The following is a 13,026-nucleotide window of genomic DNA, read 5'->3' as shown; positions in this document are numbered from 1 at the left end:
ACATGCCGTAACTCACTTGAATTTCAGTTTTATGTTTCTTAACTTTTTGACATACTTTAGACGTACAAACTTTCGCGAGCAGAAACTTTCGCGATTTTCGCGTATTTTGGCCCTTTTCGCGAAAGTAAATGTCTTTAAAAATTCTAGGAAGGGCCATTAAAAAAAAAAAATTCTTGACAAAATAGAAAATCTGTAAAACTTCAAAACTTTGAATAAAATGTAGCTTTTATGGCACTTTTTAGCCTGCTAAAAGACTAATTCAAAGGACAAATGTTTCAAGCTAATCCAAGAAGTATTTGTCCCTCTAAGCCATTTTTTCATGTGAAAATACTCAATTTCACAGTTAAAGTCGCGAAAGTAAATGTCGTGAATTTCGCGATTTTTCGTCCTCGCGAAAGTTTCTGCTCGCGAAAGTTTGTACGCCTAAAGTAATCAAAGATTTCAACTTTATATTTATAGTGTTTCTTTATTTTCATGCAAAGAAAAAAACATTTGTTTTGATCGGAAGGTTCTTTAAAAAACCAAATTGAAAAGTGTTATTTTCTCATTCTGAGCCTCAGCATGTTTCTTAGATTTTAGCATTCTGAGCCTCACGTTTCTAAAAAGTGCGTTTCTTAAAAAACATTAAAAAACTTTTACATACATAAACTTGCTAATTTCCCCACAGGGGATTTTGTTGCTTCACGACGTAGGGGACTCGCTTGCCAGAAAAATTTTCATATTCATATTCAACCCTGTCATATTTATGACAATCTATACTTTCTCGACCTCGACCCAAACCTAAGGCCGAACCTCCACCCTTGGGCAAAAGCCGACCCTCGACCTAAATACAAAAAGCCGACCCTGGGTAAAAAAGGATTTAGCAGCTTTTATAAGTATTTTTTGGATGAGCATTCCATAAAGTTTATTAGAACACTTTAAGAATACACTTTTTTATAAGAATCAGTAAAACTTTCCTGAATTTCGGCTGTTCTTATTTTCCGAGATTTAAATCAGTCATTCCATAAAATAAACAGAAAAAACAACAAGTTTTATTTTATTTTCAGTAAAAGCTTTTCGGTAAAACCATCCTCAGTGCTAGATGTTTAAAAAGTAAAAGAAATTGAAAAAAGACTTTCATATGTTTTAACTTTATATTTTTCCAATTAGCTAGGACAAATACTTAAATAACTTTTATTGTAAGAATAAAATAAATCCAGAAATCGAAATGAGCCTGTAAAAGTGACCCTCCAGCGGTCCTCCCTGGTCCTCCAGCTCTCTATTTCAAAATAAGAAAAAAATTTTCGATCAGCTTGAAATATTTTCACTTCGGTATTTTCTTTGTCTTAAAAATGTGAAAAAGAAGACGGGAAACAGAAACTAATTATTTCACAAAAGAGATTATAAATTATCAAGAAAATATAATTGAAAATGTAATTTCCATCCAATAAGAGTCTCAAAAAATATACCAAATTTAAATTTTACCGAAAGATCATCTGAAATAGACTAGCAAATAATTTTGTTTCCTTAAAATTAATTGTTTTAGATATGCAATTGAGGCAAAAAGTAGTTTCAATTATTCCAGAAACGGCAAATGTAGAAGACATAACACTGAAAATAAGAGATTCTTTTGGCGTGGCCAATCTTATTTTGGTTCAATCAAATAGGTTGCGATTTGAACCCTCAGAGGCCACTAAAGGTATCAGAAGCAGCCACCGAGGCAAAACACGAAAAAGCCGTTCCTTTTTGCCAGCCAGGAGAAAATTTCTATAAAATGAACATAATCGGGTTGTCCGGAACGGCTCCAAATTTCCAGCTGGAAAAGAAAAATATGCCAGGAAAATGGAACAAATTGCACGGGAACAGCTCTCAAAAAAAAAGTTTCGACCTTTTCCTTAAAATAGCCGTTCACATTTGCCAGGAGGAGATATACAAATTTATAGGAACGGCTCTTTATTTCCAGCTGGAGATGAAAAAGGAAAATAAATGTAGCAAACGTCAGAGCAATATAGATATTTTATGGGAACGGCTCTCTATTTCCAGCTGGAGATAAAAAAGAAAAAATGTTAGAGCAATATAGATATTTTATGGGAACGGCTCTCTATTTCCAGCTGGAAATAAAAATGCAAAAATAACTGTCCCAAAATTGCCTAGAATGATTACAGTATTTAATGGGAACGGCACTGTATTTCCAGCTGAAAAGAGGTGAAAATGTAGCACTCTTGGCTCAGGCATTTGGCAGTCCTTCAAGTGACGATAGGCCGGGGGGGGGGGTACTTAGGCAAAAATGGATGATGGTTATGTGCGGACGGTAAGGGTCGGTTTTTTCACCTTTCAAAGTCTCTTTAAGGGTCGGAAAAATCAGAAAGTTTTAAATTAGTCTCTTAAGGGTCGGAAAATTCAAGATTTTTAGGAAATTTTTTGATTTCCAGAGAAAAAATTGTAATAAAGTCTCTCTAAGAGTATCACTTTTTTCAAAAATCTAAAAAAAAAAAATTCAAAAAGTCTCTCTAAGGGTCGGTTTACGGAGGTCCCGTCCGCACATACCCCTCATTCACCAACCCTAGTACCCTCCCCCCATTGAGTTTCAAGCCCGAAGGGCTAGAGGTCAATCTCTAACCTTTCTCAGGCAAGAAAAATTGAAGCCTTAAAAAATGCGCCGTATTTTTGATGACGGATTGAACTTGGCAATTCCTTTGTTTTTGAGTGATATATTTTTTGAAATTAAGCGGTAAATTTTAGTATCAATCTGTCATTTGTGTAAAAACCAGGCGGGTCGCTCAAGGCCGCGCAACTTTGGTAAAATTTATTGGCTTCAAATCCTACCAAAGAAATCCCCCGTCCCCCCCCCGGACAATAGTTGCAGAGTATAACGCCATGAGAATTTATCACAGACGTATACTTCGCAAAAGGCCCTTCTGCGGAGAAAACACTACTTTAAAAGTCTATTTAAATTCTCCAAATCCGAATGTTCTGGATATTGGGAATTTTGAAGGCACTATTCGAACATTTTGATAGCATAGCAAAAGAGCCCACCGGGTGCACTTGATCAAAACAGGAGACGGGTATGTGCGAGCCATAAGGATATCTTTTTTTCACGCCTCAAAAGTCTCTCGAATGGGGTGTAGATTTATAAGTTAGTCTCTGAAGGAGAAGTTCCAAAATCACGAAAATCGAGAGTTTCCCTCAGAAAGGGTCAAAATTCCCAGAAATTTCGAACAAAACTTGGTGAAAATCAACCAAAATTTGGGGAAAATCTACCAAAATTTAGGAATTCTTTCCAAGGGTTCCCAAAAAAAGAAAATTTTACCTCTTTAAGGGTTTATTTTCGGTTAGACTAATTGAGGTTCATCTTTTCCATGTATCGGGCTCTTCCAGAAAAAAATTGTACATGGGGGGTGGAGGATATAACAATTTTTAGTGATTTATAGCCCGAACAGGGTGACTTTTGGCCCCCAGACAAGCATCTGCTGACCCCCGGACACCCCAAATTACTCCCGGACAGAGCAAATTTACCCCCGGACAAAATATCCTCCACCCCCCATGTACAATTTTTTTCTGGGAGAGCCCATTTTTACAAAATAATCATAGAATTATATTGATCTAATAAGAGTACAATAAATTGAAAAATATCTAGGCGTCGAGAGTTTATGATACATTACTTCCTTCATGAAATAGTCTGCGTTGAATTGTCAATTGTCAATCAGTCTTTAATAACCAAGTTAAAGTTTCAGTGAAAGCAGAATACATGGTTTTTTATAAGCATTGCACTTATAAGCATATCTAGGCTCAGATATAGGGAAAAATTTAGCATATGGCAAGCATTGCTTGAGCCTACAAAAAATATTTTTTTCCTGATTTTGGCTGGAATTTCACGGATTTTCAGCATTTCCTAAATTTATGCTTTAGATTTAAGCATCCCCTCACGCATTTTTCAGCCTTATCAAGCTTTCGACCTAAGCATCTCTGAGCCTGTTTTCGGATTTTTGTATGCTTCTAAAAAAATTATGTAATATATAAAACCATTACAAGTTGGATTGTCTCTTTCGATCGTTTACCATAATTTGTTCTCCGTCAATCAAGCGAAATAGCACGATACTCTTTCTCCGATGGCAGTCTTTTCAAAGTATTATCACGTTGTTATCATTTCAAATTTCGTTCAAGAACTTCAACGTATGGCAGCATAAATGTCCAGCATCCAGTTAACAGCTAAAATAGAAAGGGAATTACTTCAATCCAAAAAAGATTTAATTTTAATTTTTTTTCCCATCATCCGGTCTAAAGGTTCCTTTCCAATGTCTGTAAACCAAAAGATTACCTTCCAAACCAGAAAATGGAAACATCTTTTGCCCCTCCCTCTGAGACGTTTAGCCCATTATTCTTAAATTTTGCCAAAAATATGCATACTTTTTAGAAAGTGATTCAGCCCTTTGTAAGTTAACCAATAATGCACGATTTTTCAACTGCTAAGTAATAAATTTGCTGCAAATGGTATGAGCTTTGTCAGAACTTTTTTCCCATGCTCTCCTTCTTTCTCCTTTTCAGAATCTCCCTGAAATGAAACATTTGCGACCCCCTTTTGAGACCCCCAGCAGAATGTAATATTCCATTAAACCCAAGAAACAATAATTTTACCATTTCTTCAATTTGGACATCTTTTCAATGCTGATTATCCATCAAAATAAATCACTTGATCACTAGAGTGAAAAAAAAATTAATCACATTACAAATATTTGATTCAAACTTTTTCTTCAATTTGAAAATATTGTATCAACAAAACGTAGATAAAAATGCTATAGTAGTTCATTCAAAGGAACACAAATTTACTAGAATGTAACAAATCACAATTAAAAGTAGGCATGACAATCAAATTAACTAGTAAGCAAAAGCAGTTAAAATAAGTCATATTTTCCACTTTCTCATTTACCATAAGCGCAAGAAGAATTTTCAACTAATATTCCAGGTCCTCTCACATATTGAAAGCACGGCTCCTCTGAAATGTTGTCTAAGTAAGAAATTAAATAAGCTAAATAGAGGAAATTCAATTTCAAAGTATGACAATCTGACAAGTTGGATAACAGTGATAGGAATAGTGCCTCATATTTGGTTATCAATTATTTGAATAGTTTTCTTTTAGCAAATGATTTCTTTTTAAAACTCAATTATTAATTTCAGTCCATCTTAAATTTGGCATTACAAAGAATGCTGCAAAAGCAGTTATCTTGGTAATTTGTTAAAACTAATAATAGAACGTGTAGATTGAGAACATTTCCAGGACCTCATGAGTAAACAAAAAAATCAAAACAAAAACAACAAGAACTTGAATCATCTTTCCAGAATAATAGTACTAGATTTGGAATGATTCTGGAATTTTGAAATGACAAAGCCTGAGAAACTGTAAACCTATTGGTTAAAACAAAAACTACCCCAAGTTTCACCTAAAAAAAACGAACATCTTTGAAGTTACAGACAGACAGACAGATGAAGATAAAAACAAAGACAAACATTCTCAAATTATTTCTCATCATAAGTTATCTAACTTCATGTCTTTGGTATACAAATAAACTGTAGCTTGGTATTGATTTGGTTACAATCTTTTTTGCTTATTTATGCCTCAGCATAAATCACCTCAAAGGGAAAGTATTGTAGTTCGCAAACGCCTTGGAAGAAGGAGCGCGTCGCTCCATATCAATCCCGAGAGACAATTTTGTTTTTGAAAAACTCACAAGATACAGGCAAGTCGCAAACAACTCTGGAATCCCTAATTTCTAATAAAAATGGAAAAAATATTCCTGACTAAATTTAAAAATATATAAATTGTTAAGAAAATTTGAAAAAATATAAGGAAAAAATAAGCTAGTTCGAGGGGCGCGTCGTCACCATGTATCTTGTCTCCCAGCCCAATTTTTTTAGGATATGAAATTAGATTTTTCAAATCACAAGTAAACCAAGACTGTCTCCACTAAGCTAACCAGATCTAACAAAATAATATTTCATTAAACGCTGACTAACTGTATTGGTTATGAACACACTGTGATGCTTTGTCATAGTTTTTCTTATGATCGATTTGCTTATTAATGCCATTTAGCATGAATCATCTCAAAGGGAAAGTATTGTAGTTCGCAAACGCCTTGGAAGAAGGAGCGCGTCGCTCCATATCAATCCCGAGAGACAATTTTGTTTTTGAAAAAATCACAAGATACAGGCAAGTCGCAAACAACTCTGGAATCTATGAAAATATGAAAAAATAAATAGAAAAAATAAGCTAGTTCGAGGGGCGCGTCGTCACCATGTATCTTGTCTCCCAACCCAAATTTCTTAGATATGAAATATATCGATCATTGAGTGTACAATAAACCAAGTCACGAAGCACTATGCACTCATACTATAAAATATTAGTTTTTGTATCTCAACTTTCTTGCCTATGTCTGCCTGATCATAAAAATATCTGACAAATGAAAATTTGATTGGAAGTTTAGGTATCTGTCCAAGAATTAAAGGAAAGTTTTGATAATAAATAGAAACAACAAATGAAGTCAAACATTTTAATAAACTTTCTTATGTTATTTTCTTATTTCTTTGTGTATTATTTAAAGAGTTAAACCATTCAAATGGACAGAAATCCAGACAGTAGGAAATATATAAAGATAATCATCTTATGTTTAGCAAGAATATTCCTATGGCTAGTAAAACTTTGAAGCAAAGCCAAATTTTGAAGATGAATCTCTCCCTGTCACCTGTAGTACTCATGGCTGCTTATGTTTCATAAGTATTTACCTATATAGCTATAAGCAAAAAGCTCGTCATGTCTTTTTTTAGCTGTTAAAACATAATAATTTAAGTTAAGTTGTTTATAGGAGATAATCTCCTCCTCTACAAAATCTAGGGAGCCACATGCTATATCCATAACATGTGTATCAAATCAAATCAGAAAGGAAATCATTTTGGTAATTGAAAGATAACCATCTTATAATCATTGGCACACTTCAACCGAGCTAACCAGGTCCAGAAAAAAGATAATACTATCAGACCTCCCGCCACATGCTCCAAGTTTTTAGCACCTCTGCTGACAGAGGTTCATGGTTAGTTCAGAACAAATCAAATCAAATGGTCTCGTACATAATTGCAGTTAAAAAGTTCCCGATTTTCAAAGATTTCTGCAACAATGATAAAAAAGAAATCTGCCGGAGAAGGTTGAACAAATTTACATAATTTTGTCACATATCCAATCAAAGAAAGAAAAGAGTAAGGCCATTGTGTTGTTGCTTACATAATTGTAAATTTTCAAAAACATCCCCAGATATTCACACAAGGAACAAGTGAGCAAAATTTGAGCCAAATCTGACCATTTTTGAAGTCTCCAATCTGTCCAAAAGTTTTATTGAGGTGACATACTGACTGACTAACAGACGTACATTCTCAGATTCTAGCTCAATTGAAGTTGAGAACCAGTGGAAAAACAGATTGGATATCATAATCAAGTAAAAAGTAAGCAAAACATACCCAATATATTCAATTTGATCCGTATCAGATTCTTTTTCATCACTTGAACTTTCCGATTCTGTTTCAGTATCTGTGTATGTATCAATATCCTTGTCATATTCATTATCAGTCACTTATTTGTCCACCATCAAGGATGCTACATTTAGTGCAAATTTTTCTTCATCACTTGATGCTGATTCCCTCTGTCTGTCTGAATAAATTTCCTTGACACGTTCATTGCCATTTCTGTAAAAACCCACTCATTTTTCCTTCATCGTGTATTGACAAGTTTAATGCTGTCAATGTTCTTTCACTCTCAGTCAATGTTCTTTCACTCTCAGTCAATGTTCTTTCACTCTCAGCAGTTCTAAAAAATGTTTAAAAATGTCAGTCTTAAAATTAAGGCAATGATTGATTTTACTACTAGGGACATTTTAAATTTTGATTTAAAAAAGTTTGAATTTGAGAATACAAGCATAAACTTTTGCAATTTGTTAAGAATTCTTAATAAAGAGGCATTCACCTTCACGAAAAAGCCTTTTAAAAGTATTTGGGCCAGAATTCCTACTTTTTCAATGAAAATAGCTAGAAAAAAAATTAAATTCATTTAGCTCTGACAAGTGACGTTGTTTACAGCAGTTCCATTAAAATGTATAGTAATAGAATTTCAGTTTAAAAAGGTTATACTCACAGATGACTGTGCTCGATACTTTCCCCATTGTTGTAGAGTACATTTGATAATGAAACATTCCTATGAAAAATTAATCATATTCATTCTTTGATTATATCCGAATTATATTTACATTGAGGGTTACATTGAGTGATCTGAAAGCAAAAATTTGAAATAGCTTTTAAAAAAGCTACTCTTGAACACAAGTTCCTTTCAAAAAGCCATCAAACATACAATCAGACAAAAATATTAACTCAAGTTTTGTTTACATAAAAATGTACCCACAATGAGTTGCGATGATATATAAAAGCAGGACCTATAATTTGCTTCAATTTAAAAAAAGAATCGATATAGATCTAGCTGGTACTTGTTTTTTATTTCAAGAATAGAGAGTACTCCTACAGTAGCTTACTGTAGAAGTAGCTTACTGGCAAGGTTCAAAACACCTGCAATTCTGCATTTCACACAATTACTAAAATGTATGTGATATCAGTCAGGGAATTCCCTCAATTGCCGTATACTACAATGCTTAAACGGGTATCAAAAGAATCTGATACAGTATACGGAAAAAATATTTTGTCTGTGCATTTTAGCTAAAGATATGATAAATCAATTATTTATTGTACAAAAATTGCCTATTTTCTCCTTGAATCTTGAATTCTGTTTCTTGCTGTTTCTTGTACCTGAAGTGGATAAATTTTTGGGTGTACTAATTTTCGCGAGACAAGAATTTAAAGATTTCACACGGATTAAATTTTGCGAACCAAGGGTCTTAAAATTTTGGCGTACATTAAATTTTGCTAACCAAGGGTTTTAAAATTTTTCAGGTGGATTGAATTTCGCGACTTTATAAATTGTAACTAGAAAAGAGATTTGTTTTTTAATCGAACAAAGGCAGACACAGACAAAGTCACTCAAAAGCTTTCAAAAAATTTCAAAGAAAGTACTTTTAGGAGGTTACTAGAGTTTATAATTGAAAAGAAGAATTAAACTAGTAATATGTATTGATTATAACATGTTATCTAGATTTCGCAAACTTTTACTTTTGTGATTGTAAAGTTCTAAATAATTTCGCATGGACTAATCTTTGCAAATCAAAGGGCTTCAAAATGTTTGCAAAAATTGCCAAAATTCGTGAAAACCACAAAAACTGATCCACGCGAAAAGTTATCCACTTAAGGTATATAGGCCACAATCACAAATAACTTCTGTTCGCATCATTTTTTGGTAAAACAAAATAAGTTGGATGGTCATCAAAAAAAAAGATTTCAAAATATGGGTTGGGTAGAATTTAAATATATTGTAAAATTTAAAATTAATGGCTCTTTTTACTGTGACTTCCCGACTCAAAATACTCAGAAAATTAAGAAGTTGGTCAGACAATGCGAAAACAAGTCTTGGTCATTGTGGCCATAATATTGCAATTTGCTGGATGTCCAGGCTGTGTCAACAGAACCCTATCGAACTGATTTTTAATCGTAATTATTATTGTTGTAATTGAATCATTGAACAAAATCGAACAATAGCTGTTCGATTACCAAACCCAATTGAACAGCTATCAAACTTTACGAAAATTTCTTCATAAGTTTGATTTAGTTCGATGAGTGTTGTTCTTTGTTCGATGAAATTCGATTGATGTTCGATGAGTTCGATCAAAACGCAGGCACCGTATGCTTCACTCATTGCTGATTTGAAATAATAGAGATGACACTTTTTTTAAAGAAAGTAATAAAAATTAAACTTTTTTTGTTTTACAAATTACCGTTGAATCGTCCAATATTGACACCCCTCCTTTAAAGTCGACACCGGATCTGTAAAATAATTAAAACAAACCTGGAATGAAATTCTTGGAATCATTCTTATCAAACAAGTTCATCCATCAAACTAGAAGTTCAGTAAAAATTGCAATTCTTTCAATCAAAAATGAAGCCAAATTATATAAATTTTACACAACATATGAAACGCATGCAAACTTTCTCTTTCTTGTATCCATCATTAAAATTTTACAACGTCCATCATTAAAATTTTAAAACTTTATTACGCTTCAAGTCATGTGATAAAAATAATTTGCGCACGCACTTAGCCTGGTTTCGCCTTATTTATCAAAAACACACGCTATAGGCGCTAAGAGGCTGCACGCCGTGATGGCCAGTATGGTGGTCACATTAGATTCAAAAGGAAACCGGGTTCTTTTTATCATTTCCACCAATACGCTCTCGGAATATAAATAAAAAATATCGCACTTCAATTGAATTCATTGAACTGCGATCGTACTATAATCGTATAATAGACCTTTTCGCCCTTCCATCCGCCATCTTGAATTGTATGCAAAAATACAGGAACGAAAAAGCCATGGTTGGATTTAGTTGGAAAGTATGCAAAACAAATGCAAGTTTACACAATGATTAAAAAGACAACAAAGCATATTAGAAATAAATATTATAATCATTAGAACAATAAAAGATGGTATTTCTTAATCCAAAAAGAAATATTTACAGAACAACAAAAGCCTTTTCATAGTTCGCACCCCCCCCCTTTATAAAGGGGGGGGGGTAGCGATGTTCAGAAAATCTCAGAAAGGGGGGGTAAGAGAATTTTTTCTAGAAAGGGGGAAGTTTTTAGAAAGGGGGGGGGGGTAAGATGTCAGTGGTATGTTTTTTTTTGTGTTTTCCCAAATTAGAAGTTTTATTTTTAATTTACAATGCAACGTCTTCTTTATTAATTGTTTAGTATGTTTGAAACATTCGATTCAAAATGATTCTATTTTTTTCGCAATGCAGTGTGTTCTATTTTCTTTTGTAGGATTTTAAAATTTTGAGGGGGGTAGCATCAAATTTTAAAAGGGGGAAGAACCTAGGGTAGGGGGGTAGCTCTAGGGTAGGGGGGGGTAGTGACCCCCTTCCGAACTATGCTTTTAGAAATTTGTTCTTAGAGACAAGGCATATTTTGTTTTCATGAGGTTGAAAGATTTCACGAAGACAGAGAACACACATCAAACCTTCAAAACACGCAAACTGAAAGCAGTAATTATGACGTCACAATGTTTTGATTTGATCATTTGACGGTTCTATTCCCAGGAGAATAATTTACCGTCGGCCAATTAAGGAATGTTATTGTACCTTTGCTGGTGATTATTTAGCTTGAGTTTATATGTCTAATGTTATGGTTTTTTGAAGTGCTTGTTCTAAGAGATGAGTGAATATAATTATTTTTGGATTTCAAGAGAAGCAAATTTAATCTTTCTTCAACAAGATTACACTTTAATATAATGCCAATTGTGCATGTAAGTTCTATATTAATACTTCTTTTTTGCATATGTTTTGCATACTTTCTAAGGGAATTTCACCACAGCAATTCGGCCACCATAATTTTCAATATGGCGGATGGAAAGGCGAAAAGGTCTGTCGAACAGTCATCAAACTTTACAAAAGTTTTCTCGGATCAATAGGTGTTCGGTTGGGATCTGTAATTGAACAGCTATCGTTCGATAGGGTTCAATTAAGTCCGATTAGTCAGATAATCGAACAGTAGATAATCGAACAGTTCAATTGACACCGCCTGGGTATGTGAAAAATTTAAAAGCAATTTTTACACCACAATTACAGTAAAAATTACTACTGCAATTTAGGGATTTATAAGAATCACTCACTCTGTATCTTGCTGAAGAGCATCGCCATCATCGTGTTCAGACATCAACAGCCTGTTGTTCGTCATCACTTTCAATAACATCAGCAACAATCATTTCTTCATCTGTTCCACTTTGTTGGCTGTTTGAGGAATCAGTTTCTGGTTCACTTTCACTCTCACCACACACCAGCAGTCAGATGTGTTGTCACCAGAAGATGTGCAAATGCACTGTGTGTTTTCTGTGTATATCCAAGCTCTTTTTTTTTTGCATCCAAATTTATAACAGGCATGATTCTATACTTCTAAAATTTCAAAATACAGAGATGTTATTGCATTTTGTAATGTATATTGGCAGTTGGTAACCATTTGCTAGACACTTTAAATTTCACCCTTAAAAATTATATCTAGCTGTATCTCCATCATCACTGAAAAATACACCTACAAACTTTATACACGTATAGTTGAATGATGTCAACAACTAATTCAGTTACTATTAACACTGCTGAACGATAAATAGATCTCTTTACAATACGAGAATCAGTGAGAAATAATTTCAAAAAACATTTTTGTTTCGCCATTCATTACTCTCCAAGATCGAGTTTTGAGCAAGACTAGTAACCGATCTTTTTTTCTCGCTTTCTAGACGGTGAACTCGCGATTGAGTTTTTTAATATTTTGTCGGAACAAAGTAAACGGGTATATTTTGCTAGCTGCAGTATTGGAGTCTTTGAGACAGCTCGGAACATACAAATCGTTCCTGGTGCGGTTTCTAGAAAAGTACCCTACTGGAGTGGAACGGGTCAATTTTTAATAAATCTGCTGAATCAAAACATCAAAATGAGCCGTTCCTTTACAGTAGGGTGCTTTTCCAGGAAACATCTTGATCCGAGCTGGTTTTAAAAAGCTCTGAAAAAATCTACCAGAACGCCTCCAAATTTCCAGCTGGCTAACTCAAGGAACGGCTCAGAAAAAAAGAAAAAGAAGCTAGAGAAATGGTCCCGGGAATGGCTCCAGATTTCCAGCTAGTTGGTTAAAGGAACAGCTCCAAAATTCTACAAGCTGTGAAAAAGTTCCGTAAAATCAGCCTGGAACACGTGTGAATTTCCAGCTGGAGAATTGTTACAGAACTTTCAAAATTTTTCCAGGGAACGGCTATGCATTTCCAGGAGCAAACTTTTTGAAATTTTCCCGGAACGCCTAGGCCATTTCCAGCTGAGGGGGGTCTCCGGAACGGCTTTTCCATCATTTGCCCTCGGTGGCTGCTTTCG

The sequence above is a fragment of the Clytia hemisphaerica genome, unplaced genomic scaffold (genome assembly GCF_902728285.1).
Source record: "Clytia hemisphaerica strain Z4C2 unplaced genomic scaffold, Clytia hemisphaerica genome assembly, whole genome shotgun sequence".
Classification (NCBI taxonomy): Eukaryota; Metazoa; Cnidaria; class Hydrozoa; order Leptothecata; family Clytiidae; genus Clytia; species Clytia hemisphaerica.
Note: the sequence above shows the minus strand (reverse complement) of the source record.